Source organism: Saccopteryx bilineata, chromosome 12, assembly GCF_036850765.1.
Source record: "Saccopteryx bilineata isolate mSacBil1 chromosome 12, mSacBil1_pri_phased_curated, whole genome shotgun sequence".
NCBI classification, from domain to species: domain Eukaryota; kingdom Metazoa; phylum Chordata; class Mammalia; order Chiroptera; family Emballonuridae; genus Saccopteryx; species Saccopteryx bilineata.
Genome location: NC_089501.1, coordinates 43,137,019 through 43,151,147, shown reverse-complemented (window position 1 = coordinate 43,151,147; position 14,129 = coordinate 43,137,019). Strand labels below are relative to the sequence as shown.

The 14,129-nt window shown below is 44.7% G+C and overlaps 1 long non-coding RNA gene across 1 annotated transcript; it reads left to right on the top strand.

Moving 5' to 3' along the window:
• Positions 1–1,813: 1,813 nt before the first annotated feature.
• On the top strand, positions 1,814–9,359 carry LOC136316361 (uncharacterized). Its single transcript, XR_010727689.1, has 3 exons — positions 1,814–1,943; positions 7,870–8,724; positions 9,225–9,359. It is a non-coding gene; the product is annotated as an uncharacterized lncRNA (long non-coding RNA).
• Positions 9,360–14,129: the final 4,770 nt, after the last annotated feature.

Sequence of the window (14,129 nt, the reverse complement as noted above, 5' to 3'; positions counted from 1 at the left end):
ACTCAGCCTGCATTAAAACCATGCAAGAAAAAAAAAGTTATGTTGCTATGATATGTAAGGCAGACCTGGAATCTAGGATCACGGGGTTATAAACGTGTTGTCACCGACATGACCATCTGATGACACATTTGGAGGTCCTGTGGGACGTCAGACAATTCTTTGCTGTGTAGAATTTACCTGCATATTGTAAAATGTCTGGTGTCTCACCCAGTAAACACTGGTGGTGAGCCCTAATTATTGTGACATTAAAAAGTGCCCCACAGACATTCAAATCCTCTCCTTAGTTCTGCAACCCTGTCCCTCACTGCAGAGGACAAACTGGTCTGGGGCAGGCATCTGGGTTACTCACTCTGCATGAGTGTCAGGAGTACCTCCTGTTCCCTACTCTGCATGTTGTAGGGCTGCTGCCGTTTCTTTGGGGCCCAGGTGTGGACAGGTGGAGAGAAAGCGCAGATGGCAATGATGGATTGCTTAGAACAGTGCTCTTGCTGAATCTTGACAATCATTCACCCTTTTCTGAGCCCATGTGCATTTTTTTCACTGACCATTTATGTGTAAAAAACTGGGATATCACTGGCAGACACTGAGCTGACCAACATTTCCTTCTCACCCTCAGGGAGGTAGAAGTCTAAAACAGAAGTGAAGATAAGTTTCTAATTAAAATGGAGCAGAGTTCATAACCTGGAGTCCCAGAAATGCATTTCAATGGAGCCTATAATCTCCTGAAACTACAGGGAAATTTGCATATGTGTGAATGGTATGTGCATGGTGTGTGTATGTGTGTGTGTGTGTGTGTGTGTGTGAGCACATGTGTATGTGTAGTGAGCTCCCACCACCCAGGTAGGGAATACAGAGATTAAATCACATTCTCAAAGGATTGGAGGATACTATAAAGGTTACAATTATCCACAGGGCAGGCCTGATAATTAGGTGGTACCTTTTTAAGTGGTCTTCCTAAGTTGCCTCTGCTCTAAATCTCTTACTCAAATAGCTTTGTCACTGAAATTCTACCAGTAGAGATTAATTTCTAATGAATGCATAGTTAGCATGGTCTCTCTGGCATCGTCTTTCTAGCAACCTTCAGAAAATGTGTACCAAGCTGGACTAGGAGATGGTGCAGTGGATAGAGCATTGACCTGGGATGCAGAGGACCCAGGTTCGAAACCCCAAGGTCGCTGACTTGAGTGCGGGCTTACCAGCTTGAGTGCAAGGTCACTGGCTTGAGCATGGGATCATAGACATGACCCCATGGTCGCTGGCTTGAGCCCAAAGGTCGAAGGCTTAAAGTCCAAGGTTACTGGCTTGACTTGAACCCAAGGTTGCTGGTCTGAGCAAGGGGTCACTCACTCTGCTGTAGCCCCCCCCCCGTCAAGACACATATGAATAAGCAATCAATGAACAGCTAAGATGTCACAATGAAGAATTGATGCTTCTCATCTCTCTCCCTTCCTGTCTGTCCCTCTCTCTGTCTCCCTCTCTGTGTCTACTGCAAAAAAATAAAAAAATAAAAATAAAACGTGTACTGAGTGTCTGCTGTGTGCCAGGCACTGAACTGAGGACCTGGGACCCAGCCGTGAACAGACCAGAGCTCTTAGTTCTGGAGGCCGTGAAGGGACAGCGTCGCTAGGACAGCAGAAGTCAGGATCTTCCAGGAGCACTGCAGGGGTCACCGAACACACCCCAGGGCAATGGAATTGTCCAAGCTGTCTTGTGCTGGAACCTGCTGAGCTGACGTGGCTGTGTATATCAGCCAACTGTCCCATGTCAAAAGAAAAAACTGGTCAATAAAAACACTGCCTTGGGCCTGGAGACACGGGAGGCCAGGTGACGGGCAACCTCCACCCGCACAGGACCTCAACTGACTCACATTTTTGTCTGGGTCAGCCTCTGGTTGAACAGGTCAGGCCTTGTAGGATGATACCGATAACACAACCTACATCTGGGTACGTATTTAAAATTCCAACTTAGATAGGCTTTCGCTTTTTGTTGCAAGAGTGTGTTTGGACATTAGACTGCAAACTGGCTGGGTTGGGAGAGTGAGGGGGAGGGTGGTTTATTACCGGGAAACTATGTGCTGACTAGGACCATGTCGAAAAGCAGTGTGGTTTCTCCGGGATTCATTCTGGAACTCGTACATTTCAGTTTCTCCCTGGAACAAGGTCTTTGCTGAAAAAGAAAACATACCTTGGCCGTAAAAATGCAAAATCACTCTCTCCCTGCAGCTCCCAGCACTTCTCCACGCTGAGGGTTAACTCGTCCCAAGGCCCTCTTGTCTTTGGAAGCTTCAAAGTAGCAAAACACAGGGTTTCTTTTTTATGCCTTCCCCTCCTTTACTAAAAAGGAACAGGAATAATTGCCAATTCAGTAGGCTCCTTGCTCTTTTGTGCGTTTTAAAGGCATTTGCTGTTTGGGATTTGGAAGAAAATCATGAGAAATGAGAATTTCTTGCTGCCTTGGCTGGAAGCAGGCTCATTGTTTGCAGGGAGAGCTGGTTTCCATGGTTTTGGACTATGGACAGCTGTAGTTTTGTTGTTTTTTTTTCTTTTGAGAGTAGTTTCTACTTACAATTGGATCTCATAAATAGCCAAGGTAGTCCGTCTTCCAGCAGAGAAAGGTCTTGAAGTTACTTGAAAACATTCTAGGATGTTAGCATTCACAACCTACGGTCCATGTTGTTTAGTTATTAAAAGTCATTCATTTCTCTCTGGATAGGCCTTGTTTGGCCCAAATTTCTGTACTACAGAGTGCAGCCAATCACGTTTCAGGCTCAGGGTCCTAGTCTGAAAAGTAAACACATTCCTTCCGTCTAAACTTCTGGAAGGAACACAGGGGTAAACTGAGAGAGAAGGGCAGGTCGAGAGCCGGCAGTACCGAGGCCAGGGCAGCGGCCACTCCCATTACCACCATCGCAGCTGTAAGGAGGCAGGGTGGCTTCCTCCTTCCTGTTTCTGGAGCGGGACGAGGTCACAGGACCCATATGGCCCGTTGTCAACCAACCATGTGGAAACTGCCTATTTTACCATCTGCCGTTAAAGCAGGACACAGGACGAACTTTTGCTTCTTTCTGTCACCACATGTAAAGAAGAACAAATGTACTAAAAGGAAAACTTTTTTTTTTGGTCTTATTGGGGTGGTGGCTTGGAATGAAGGAGGATCAGGTAATGAATTGAGCTATTTCCTCGGTTAGTAGCTGTAGTAAAGCAATAGTATACAGCGCCCCCTATAGGTCGAATAGCAGGTTCAGTCACTGAACCCAGAACGGATGTCTCACCGCCATGTAAACAGTATGTGGTGTTCTTACAGCCCTTCAGCATAAACCGGTACTGGTCTATTTCTCTGTCCTGAATGGATGTTCTGTCATTTTTCATTTTGTTGGTGTTCTTCTTATTTGACCCTTATATTGTTATTTGACTTTTCTTCTTCTTTTTTTTTTTCTGAAGCTGGAAACGGGAGGCAGACAGACTCCCGCATGCGCCTGACTGGGATCCACCTGGCACGCCCACCAGGGGGCGATGTTCTGCCCATCTGGGGCGTCGCTCGGTCGCGACCAGAGCCACTCTAGCGCCTGGGGCAGAGGCCAAGGAGCCATCCCCAGCGCCTGGGCCATCTTTTGCTCCAATGGAGCCCTGGCTGCGGGAGAGGAAGAGAGAGACAGAGAGGAAGGAGAAGGGGAGGGGTGGAGAAGCAGATGGGCGCTTCTCCTGTGTGCCCTGGCTGGGAATCGAACCCGGACTCCTGCACGCCAGGCCAACGCTCTACCACTGAGCCAACCGGCCAGGGCAACTTTTCTTCTGTTCAGACGTCACCCACCTAACTGTTGTTACTTGTTTGAAACCAGGGACTATTGGATCTTTTAGTCTTCCTATGTATTCTATTTCCTTACTAAGAATCAATTTCTGGGTCTCACACAGGTAACCAACTGGACTTATTTTTCAAATAATATTTCAGTCAAATAGAACTAGAGATAACCCTTTTCTAGGCTTCTACCACTTCTCTAACCATCATGCTTGCTGAAAGGTAAGGATTTCTTGAGGAACACTTAAAAATAAGTGTACTGTCAAATGTAAAACATGCAGAATCAGATCCACTGGATAGATGAGCTCCAATTAGACTAATGGTGATGTAGGGTAGAGCTCGGGAAGTTAAAGGAAAAGATTATACTTGAATCTGTGATGTAAGCATTGCAACATTTTATTTTTTTGAAGATACTGCCCATTCCCTTAGCAAGAACAAGATTTCTCTCCTCTGAGGCCTGGATTTTCTAACTCTCAACTGAATAAACAGTTGGCTCAGGAGCCATAAGTTCTTCCCCTTGGCAAATAATAATAATAATAATAATAAGCATTTTCTTTTAAGTAACAGAGCACCAGACATTTTAGGGCCTGGTAGATTGGATCAGAGAAGTCTGATCTGCACTTGGTAGAAGAAGAAACTCAGGAATGTGTCCTCTAGGGTGAGTGGCACAGTGACCACAGGCCCAAGTCCCACCTCGCCTCCCTCAACCTTGTAGTTTAGTTGACGGGTGGCAACCAACATCAGGAACATTGCCCTGAATTCGGCTCAGCTTTACGCACTGGTATTCAGTCCTGTTCTCAAATATGCTTTCCGCTCGTCGATACCGTTTACCAAAAAAACCACTGCAAATTCTGTGGTAACACTTGCAAATGAGTGTGTTTCAATGTTGGACACAAGGAAACGATGACATTTATGTCCCATGACATAAATGTTTCTCCTTCTGTGGTCTACTGGTTGATATATGTCAGAGAAGGGTGCTGATGGCAGAAGGACATAGGAGAGGGGAGGGGAGAGGAGGAGAAGAGGGAAGAGGTGAGAACAGAAAAGGAAAGGAGAGAAAAAGTCAGTGGACATGTCCGCGTATGGAATTGGTTGATAGCAGCTTCCACAATGTGCTCTGAGATGAAAATTGATTTTAGTCAACTCCTTTTTTCTAATATTGGTGTCTTCTGTACTTAAGGATGTTAAGTGAGAAGGAATAATGGTATATGGGATTTAGAATCAGAAGACCTGGATTTGAATCCTCACTCTGCTTCTCTCTAAGTAATGTGAACTCAGGTAATTTGCTTCACCTCCTGAGCCTCCATGTGCACATGTGTAAGATAAATCACGTCTTCCCTTTGGAGTCACTGTGAGGGCTCAGTGAGATGGTGTATATTAAACACATTGGAAAATGCTAGTGATTATCATGTCTAGACTCAAAACAGTTTTGTTGCTTTTTAAAAACTTACCAGCCTCTAACACAAATAACTTCCATAGAATAGAAACTTTTCAGTGCATGATTAACTATACAGAGAGTATATTGTTTAAAGCCTTATATTTCTGTAGAAAAGGAAAAAAATTAACATTCATTTACTACAAATTTGTTAAATGTCTCCCAATGTTAAACATTGAGTGCCCGCTCGTAAGGGAAATGAGTTCATAGGACAGTTAGGGAAGTCAGACATGAACACAAATAATGAGACCAGTAGAGCTGAGTAGATAGCTATTGAAATGAATTCACAGTTAGCTAGAATGCTTTCTCAATCATTTGGGATCAGTGGGAGTTATCTATTTGTAATCCCTGAGCTCTTCACGCTGAAGATGGGCAAAGACACCTGGATAATTGAGAATCTTAGTTACACAGCACATAGCTGAATACATACTGGTCAGAAATCCTAACAATCTTTTTTGAACTTTCATTTGGACGTGCTTAGTTCCTCATAGCTCAATGCTCAGTGCTTCCTTATAGCTCAAGCTCTGTCATGGATGCTCTTTCTCCTACTTTCCATGCCCCCCTTTGGTTGAGTGCTGTGGAGGGTTGACTTAGCTGTAGAGGGAAGAATAGGAGAGGCAGTGCCCTGGAGGGTCCTTAAGCCTGATCATTATCTTGTGCTTAGTTGAAACTTGAATGGATAATGGAAGTGTCTCTTTCCTGAGGGTGTAGGTAGACATGAAGATGTGCAGGGAGATGGGACTAACACACAACTGCCTTAAGCATGGAGGGGAAACCACGCAGTCCTACCCCGGCATGCTTTAAGCCCCCTCAACACTGGAAACCAGTGTCTCTACTCTTGGCACCAGCCAGTCTGATCCTGATCTTTATATATACACATCAATAAACAGTTGGCATCCACCATTATTAACCACACTAAGCCCACCTAGGAACAATAGGAAACTTTTATCTCACAAAGAATTTCCAAACATACGGTCACTGACACTCGCTCCAAGATGATTCATTCAATTTCAGAACAAATTCTTCTTTTCTATGTTGACTTAAAAATCCAAATAAATTCCACTGTCATCTCAAGCTAAATCACAGTAGGCTTCCTGTGCAGTATCCTCCTTATATGGTAACAGTGATTGATAATTTGTGAATTTTTTGATTCCCTAAAGTACAATTCTTCCTTAACAAATGGGGACAGAGGCAACCTGGTATTTGTAGAGTTAATGTTCAATTTTTAAAAAATTATTTTAGCAACCAGCATTAATAGATGAAGCTCAACACAGCACTTAGATTCTTTACTTAGAGTCTTGCTTGAGAATGTCTACTTAATATGTTCTTTAAAAATTATAAAAATTATGTACCTTTGCATACATATGTATATTTCAATGTATAAATAATGTATATGTGTGTGTATATATAGCTATATGAAGCACTCAGCCATTGAGTAACTGATTTGACTGTTACTCAAAGAAGAGAGATACGTAACTTCAGGTCATTCTTCAGGATGAGAATTAAGCTTCCTAAATTTGGGGTGATGTTAAGGTTTGTTTCAGATTACTTGAGTCAGGGACACCAGTTTGCACACCAGCCCCCTGGCAGTTACATTATTGGGATGTTGACATCTTTCCAGGAATTGCTTAAAATGTGTACAAAAGGCAGAGTGAGCTCACCTTAAAAGAATTAGATAAAAGAAATGGTGGTTTTTCAACATAAGTACATTGCTGCTTAACTATTAAGGATATGTAGATTTCCAGTTGCAAAACTAGACAGTAAAACTGTACTTGCTGAAGTTGGAATATACAAGTATTTACTTGCCATGTGACCAGTGTAATTGCTGGGGCTTGTTCTGTGGTATGACTCAGAACAGTTTTTTTAGCCCCTGCAGAAGCTCTGTTATTAAATTATTGATTTTCTGCTTCACAGAAAATCACTTCTACATCCCCGACCCTTCCCTGCAGACATAAATCTGGGATGAAGCAGCTGATCTTTTTAACAAACAAGATCAACTGAAATTCTAGATGATTTGTAGTGACTTCCAATTAGTTAACCTTTTCTTTCGCAGAATAGATTAGGTTATCACTTCAGTAGCTAAAAATACAGTATTTATCTTCAGTTTAACAAAGATTCTAATAATACCACTTATTGACAATCAGGTGGGGTTTCCTAGATCTTACCAAACTATAATACTGTTGAAAGACAACTTTCAACTCATTCATGGGTGTTTCACACTTTAAGTTCTTGAAAAGCTCTACATGCCCTTTCTTTTCCTTCCTTCCTTCCTTCCTTCCTTCCTTCCTTCCTTCCTTCCTTCCTTCCTTCCTTCTTCCCTTCCTTCCTTCCTTCCTTCCTTCCTCCCTCTCTCCCTCCCTCCCTCCCTCCCTCCCTCCCTTTCTCCCCCCTCCCTCCCTTTCTCCCTCCCTCCCTCTCTCCTTCCCTTCCTTCCTTCCTTCCTTCCTTCCTTCCTTCCTTCCTTCCTTCCCTTCCTTCATTCCTTCCTTCCTTCATGTCATGTGACTTTACTGCTAGAGGTTTTATGATAAATATCACTCATAGGTTCTACTGCTTCCAAAATGCTGTAAGTTGAAGATTATTCTTTTCAAAATTAGTGAATTTACCATTCTTTCCTCCATACTTCCCCTGGGCTCCAGCCTACTTTCTTTGAAGGGAAGTTGTCAAGGTTTCACTTGGCTTTTCTTCACACCTCCCACTCTCCTTCATCCAGACCACAAGGACTCCAAGGTTATGACTACTGAGAGGACCTTTTGCTGGCAGTGACACAGACATGTGGGTGGGGGAAACTCTGATTCAAAGAAATCATCAGACTTTGTTGTTGGTGCTGAATTTACCAAGAAGGGTGGGCCAGAGAAGAAGAACAGACACACCCGAGAAGAGAGAAATGAGAAAACCAAGGGTGGCATCAAGATGAAGGGGAAGAACTTCAGCCTCACCACCCTTGATGGGCATGCTGGGGCTGGAAGAGACCAGGCACCTTTACCAGCCCACCTGACCAGGGGCTGCACACAAGACCCAGCCACAATTTCACGCTAGACCTTGGGACCTGTCCTGCATCTTCGCTTGACTGTTCACATCTAGCTCCCTTCTGTGGGCAAACAGAACTTAAGTCCACTAAATAAAAGCACGCTGTGTTTTCTCTCCAAGCTTTGGAATGTTACTAAAACCGGAAAAGAAAATCGCATAAATCTCTGCTCATCCAGATCTTTCTTTGTTCTGAAAAGAAGCCCAGCGTGAGTTCCCCGTCATTGGCATGGCCGCCTCCAACTGCTCCCGCCCACACTGACTCGCCCTTTGAGCCCCGATAGATTTGAGGTCTGAACCAGGGAAACCGGCCAGCCTCCCCTACGGAGGGGGTGTGGACCAGGAAATCCCAGGACACTGGGGGTCAGGATTCCTGCCGCGCTGGATCCTGGGTCAGCTCTGCTCCTTCACACCCCAGTCAAGTTGTGCTGCTTCCATGTTCTCATCTGCATCATTAAAAACACAAGGTAAATAGTTTTAGGTTGACTTGTTGATAAGACCTCAAGTTCATGCATTGGTTTTTCATTGTTCCTGGGTTCAGGTCACAAGAGCAGAAATTGTGTTTCATATTCTGTTTCCTCTTCCTCTTCCTATGGGATCAGAGAGCTGGGCAGTCAGTGCTTCCTGTACTCATTTATTTAAGGAGCACTATGGGAGCTTTGCTGTAAACCAGGCACTGTGCTGGATGCTGTATAACTCCTCATTGAGGCAGATGCGCTGCTCATCCCCAGAGCGATCCACGACTCTTGTATTTCAGTCGGCATCAATCTATTCCCAAGGCTTGTTCAAAAACAGATTGCTGGACTGCCCATTCCGAGGTTCTCATTTCATTGGTCTGCACTCCCCCCCCCCCATTGTATTTGTGTTTCTAATAGGTTGCCCCGTGATACTGATGTCATTGGGGGCAACCACATTTTGAGAACTGGTTTATTCTCACTGCACTTAGTGACGGTGCTATTTTCTCCAGGTGTGATTGTCTCAACAGCTGGCATCTGAACTCCCCTGAAAGAAGGATCAGCCTTTGTTTGAAAATATGCCTTGAGGAACCTGCTTGGATCGGGTGAGACCCTTTGGATGTCAGCCAGCACCAAGATATCAGGAAGGGGAAGTCACTCCTCAGGAGACAATGCGAGGAATTTGTGGGGCTTGCTCCCAAAGGGAAGCGGGGTGATGAATGGAGGGGGGCGGGGAAGGCAGGCGGGGGAAAGGGAGCAGGTGAGCTGCAGAGCCAGACATTCTTTTCAAAGCTCTGGTGTTACGTGCTGTAAAACCTGCCTTTGTTCTCTCTCTGGTCCCCGGCTGCCCTTCCCAGACATGAAGAAGCAGGAACACAGGGGAGAAGGGGTCACGAGAAGATAAAGCTATCTGGAAAGCAGGAGAATCATGGCTGCAGAACTGAAGTTCAGGGCAAGGTTGGAGCCATGTTGCCTGGGGTTTTAAGGGGTGAGAGACCCCAGAAGGCATCTGGTTAGCCCAGGGCTGAAAGCCAAGTTTTCCATGCGGTCTTGAATACCTAGACAAGCATTTATTTTATTACGTGTGTTTGGCCTTTAAAGAAAGAAGGAAGCTGGAATTCCATTAATGTTACTGTAATCGCAATGATACCATATTGTACTCCGCTAAGAACTTTTTTAAATGTAGTGTTTGTTCTTTAATCTTTAGCACATTCTTGCCAGAGAGAAAGGGCTGGTATAGTTTTATCTTCCTATTGGGAAACTGAGGCACAAAGAGATATGAACAAAAAAGCTGCTGTTCAGCTCTGACAGCTGGTCGGGCAGCTCTCTTTTCCCCAGGTCACCCTGGGAAGGGCCTTGGATCTGGCATTCTGTTTCCCTCTTCAGTGAAGTAGCTACGGAGTTCAATTCTAGTTCTGAGCAAACCAACGTTTAGCACAGCATTTCAGAATATCCCCACGAGGGGCTTAAATCATTTTGTCCTTAACATGTGACTCTCAGATCCAGAGCCTTGGTTTTTTTTCTTTAAAATCTGCATGTCATTTGTCTGTAGGAGGGATCTAGGGAGGAGGGTGATCACACTTAACTCTCTACATTTTACAGCCACATGTTACACTCCGATATAAATCTTGGAGCTAAAACGGTTTATAGAATGTAAGACGCAGTCATGGCCAAATCCTCTATTTTTTGGCAACACTTACTTCATCCATCTTTATGGTCGACAAACAAATCAATTTCATTCTAAATCAAAATGATGGGTTTCCTAGCAACTATAGCGGGCTTCCAGCACTGGCCCAGGAAATTCCTGGGTGGGCAGGACTGAGAGGCCTTCCCTCATTTAAGCCATGTCTTCAGAAATCACCTTTAGTCAAGTGAGATCTGGTTTATTTTTATTTTAAAAAAATTTTACTTACTGATTTTAGAGAAAGAAGAAGGGAGGGAGAGAGAAAGAGACAGACATAAACATCGATCTGTTCCTGTAGTGTCCTGAATAGGGATTGAACCCACAACCTTTGTACATAAGGATGTCACTCAAACCAATCAACCTCTCCAGCCAGGGCTGTTTTAATTTTTTCATTTATTGATTTAAGAGAAAGAGGTGGAGATAGAGATAGATAGATAGATAGATAGAGAGAAGAGAGACACTGAGTTGTTCCACTTATTTATAGAGTCATTGGCTGATTTTTGTATGTGCCTTGACCAGGGATGAAACCCACAACCTTGGTGTATCAGGACGACATTCTAACAGCCTAAGCTACCTGGCCAGGGCTAAAATATGGTTTAATGGAGACTCTCTAACAGGGAAGAAGACAAGATTCCATAAAACCTAGGCTGAGGGGGGTTTGTGGCCCAAAAGAGGGGCAGCTTCGGCCCTGGCCGGTTGGCTCAGCGATAGAGCATCGGCCTGGCGTGTGGGGGACCCGGGTTGGATTCCCGGCCAGGGCACATACGAGAGGCGCCCATTTGCTTCTCCATCCCCTCCTCCTTCCTCCTCCTTCCTCTCTGTCTCTCTCTTCCCCTCCCGCAGCCGGGGCTCCATTGGAGCAAAGATGGCCCGGGTGCTGGGGATGGCTCCTTGGCCTCTGCCCCAGGCGCTAGAGTGGCTCTGGTCACCGCGGAGCGACGCCCCGGAGGGGTGCAGCATCGCCCCCTGGTGGGCGGAGCGTCGCCCCTGGTGGGCGTGCCGGGTGGATCCCGGTCGGGCGCATGCGGGAGTCTGTCTGACTGTCTCTCCCTGTTTCCAGCTTCAGAAAAATACAAAAAAAAAAAAAAAAAAAAAAAAAAAAAGAGGGGCAGCTTCATGTTGGGGTGGGACCTCTCCTCCCTACCCTGACCCCACCACCCACACTTACACAGACTCACACCCTGTCTTAGAGCTAGAGGAGAGCCAACAGGAGATGCCCAAGGGTGACAGCAGCTACCATTTATTAAGCACTGAGGCGCCGGTTCATGTTTTTCTCACCACTGTCTGTAAGCGAGCATCTCTTCCTCACCGAAGAGAGCGCCAAGTCCCGGGGACTTGAAGCAACAACCTGCCCTTGTCAGTAAGCAGGTGGTAGAGTTGGTATTTGAACCTCTGCTATGGCAAAACCCATGTTCTACACTACTCCACCCACTGGTTCCAAAGCCTGCCTGTGGGAAAATAAAAATAAGTGGCTTTTTTGAGAAACTTGTGTCTTTTCAATTTAGAGATCTGTTCTCAGTTTTTTTTATATTGAACTGGCTATTCTTATTGCAAAATCCATGGTGATGGTTCCTCACTACCGCTCCTCATTTTCTTCTCCGGCTTCCCCTTCTTCTTGTTTTTACTCAACTAAGGGGGAAAAAAGCAAATCCCGACAATTCCATTTTGGTTCTATGTTTTTATTAAAATATTTTTCTTGGTCCATAAATTCCAAAAGCCTGGGCTCTCTGCTTTATATGAAGTAACATCCTAGTTTAGGAATAGCACAGTCTGGAATCTGGGGCCACAGCCACAGTCTAAGGTAATGTGTTGAAAGTTTGATTTAGGGTCCACTGACGCTGCATATTTGGTTCAAGTTTGATGATAAACTTTAAACAGGACTCGAAGGGACAGCTCCGTAAAAGGTCACCTCTCCTGGAAGCTGAAGCTTCTTATTTCTTTAACATTTCCGTTGTTCTTCTTGGATTCTCAGTCTAGCTGGTTTTTCTGAATCAATAGAATGTGCAAATCAATTAATATTCTTCTGAAACCATTTTTTATTCTGTTTTATGCACAGTCATTTTTTTTTGTATGGTGAAGCCTAAATATATACTTTTTTAAAAATTTATTTCAAGCATTCTAAGGATGTTTACAAACAATAACATTGTATTGAGCCATATCCAATGCGACAGCCCTCCCACCCTGGAATGCAGCGCTGACAATCGGGGACAGGCTGAGACGCCAGCGGCTTGCTCCCCTTCCTCTTGCTGACTTCACATTCCATCGTGTTAATCAGCCGTGGGACTGAGCGGCCGGTGACTCCTTTCTTCTTTTTGAACGCCGTCACCCGTGGACTTGGGGCAGCTGAGAACCGTCCACCCCCTGAGCCTCGGAGACACGTCTTCGAACACAGCTCTGTCTGCACCATCCCAGCTTTGGGACTCTGGGGTGTCTCTGAGCTCCAAGTCCTTTAATTTCCTTTATGGCTGGAGTAAATCATTCCACACACTGTGGAGCAGAGGAAAGGCCTGATTTATTAGACCTACCTGCTTGGTTCTTTCAGAGTAAGCTTCCCATATTGAATAACTTTCCTCTTCAATTTTTTCCTCTTATATTTTTAAATATTTACGTAAAATACCCATGGAGCATCCCTTAAGATAACAAAGTAAAAAAGAAGAAACAGAGTGAGTTTCACCTTGAGAAGCTTAAAAGAATTTTATCATTGAGAAACGGACCTTTATATTTCTGAGGGAAATGACTGTGTGTGATGGATACCTAAAAAATACGATGAATCGGAGAATGGATTTGAATGAAAGGTGGCATCTAGGACACACAGCAGGTGGAGAGGAGAGACATTGGTGTCACCTGAAAACGTGCCATGCAAATGGCAGCTTGGGTTTGCTCACGCTCCTGGGCTCCCTGGGCTAACACACACGGCGGAGCCCAGTGAGTTCACGTTGCCCCCATAGCGCCTGCGCAAGTGAAAGGTTGTCTCTTTCACCACCACTGAGTTGGAGAACAAAGACCAAGATAAAAATGTGTGCTGAGGAACAGAGAACGGGACTTCTGTGGGTAGAACCAGGCTGCACCAAGTGAAAAGGCAAGTTTGCTACTTTCAAGTCAATTTAGCTCGAGCACGATCCAAGTGGGTTCTGAAGGGAAAATCCACTCAAGTTGTATATTATCCACCATGAAGGGGAGACTTGAATGGTAATTGGCTGTTTCATGTAACTGATGTAGGCAAACTTAATAATTTGCCTGGAAATTCACTTTTGGTTTTAAATTATTCAAATGTTCTTGCCCTGAATGATCTTGCTCTGACTATGCCCAAGAGTTCTAATAATTCAGGCAAAAATAAACTGTTTTGGTCAGCTCTATGCATGCCCCTGTAATGCACCATCAATAGCCAAAACGCAAGATTCTCAGAGCCGTGTTCTCTCATAATGTGTGTTTTCCAGAATGCCCCCTCCTGGCAGCTGCCAGTCTCCTCCAACCGCTAACCCCTCGTAATTCAAAGAAGAAAGCTGCTGTGACTATTCAGAAGAGTTAGTCGTGTTGGGAGAAGAGAACCAGACAGATGAGACTCGGCACTGGAGAGGCTCAGCCACAAACGAGAGGTCTGGCTTGAACACTGGCAATTCAAATTCATGCATTTGCAACTTACAGCTGACACATGTCATGAACCTTTATGTCACTTGAGACCAGTTGAAAGGAAAAAGGAAAATATTAAATATGCAGCAGCGATGAGTCTTTT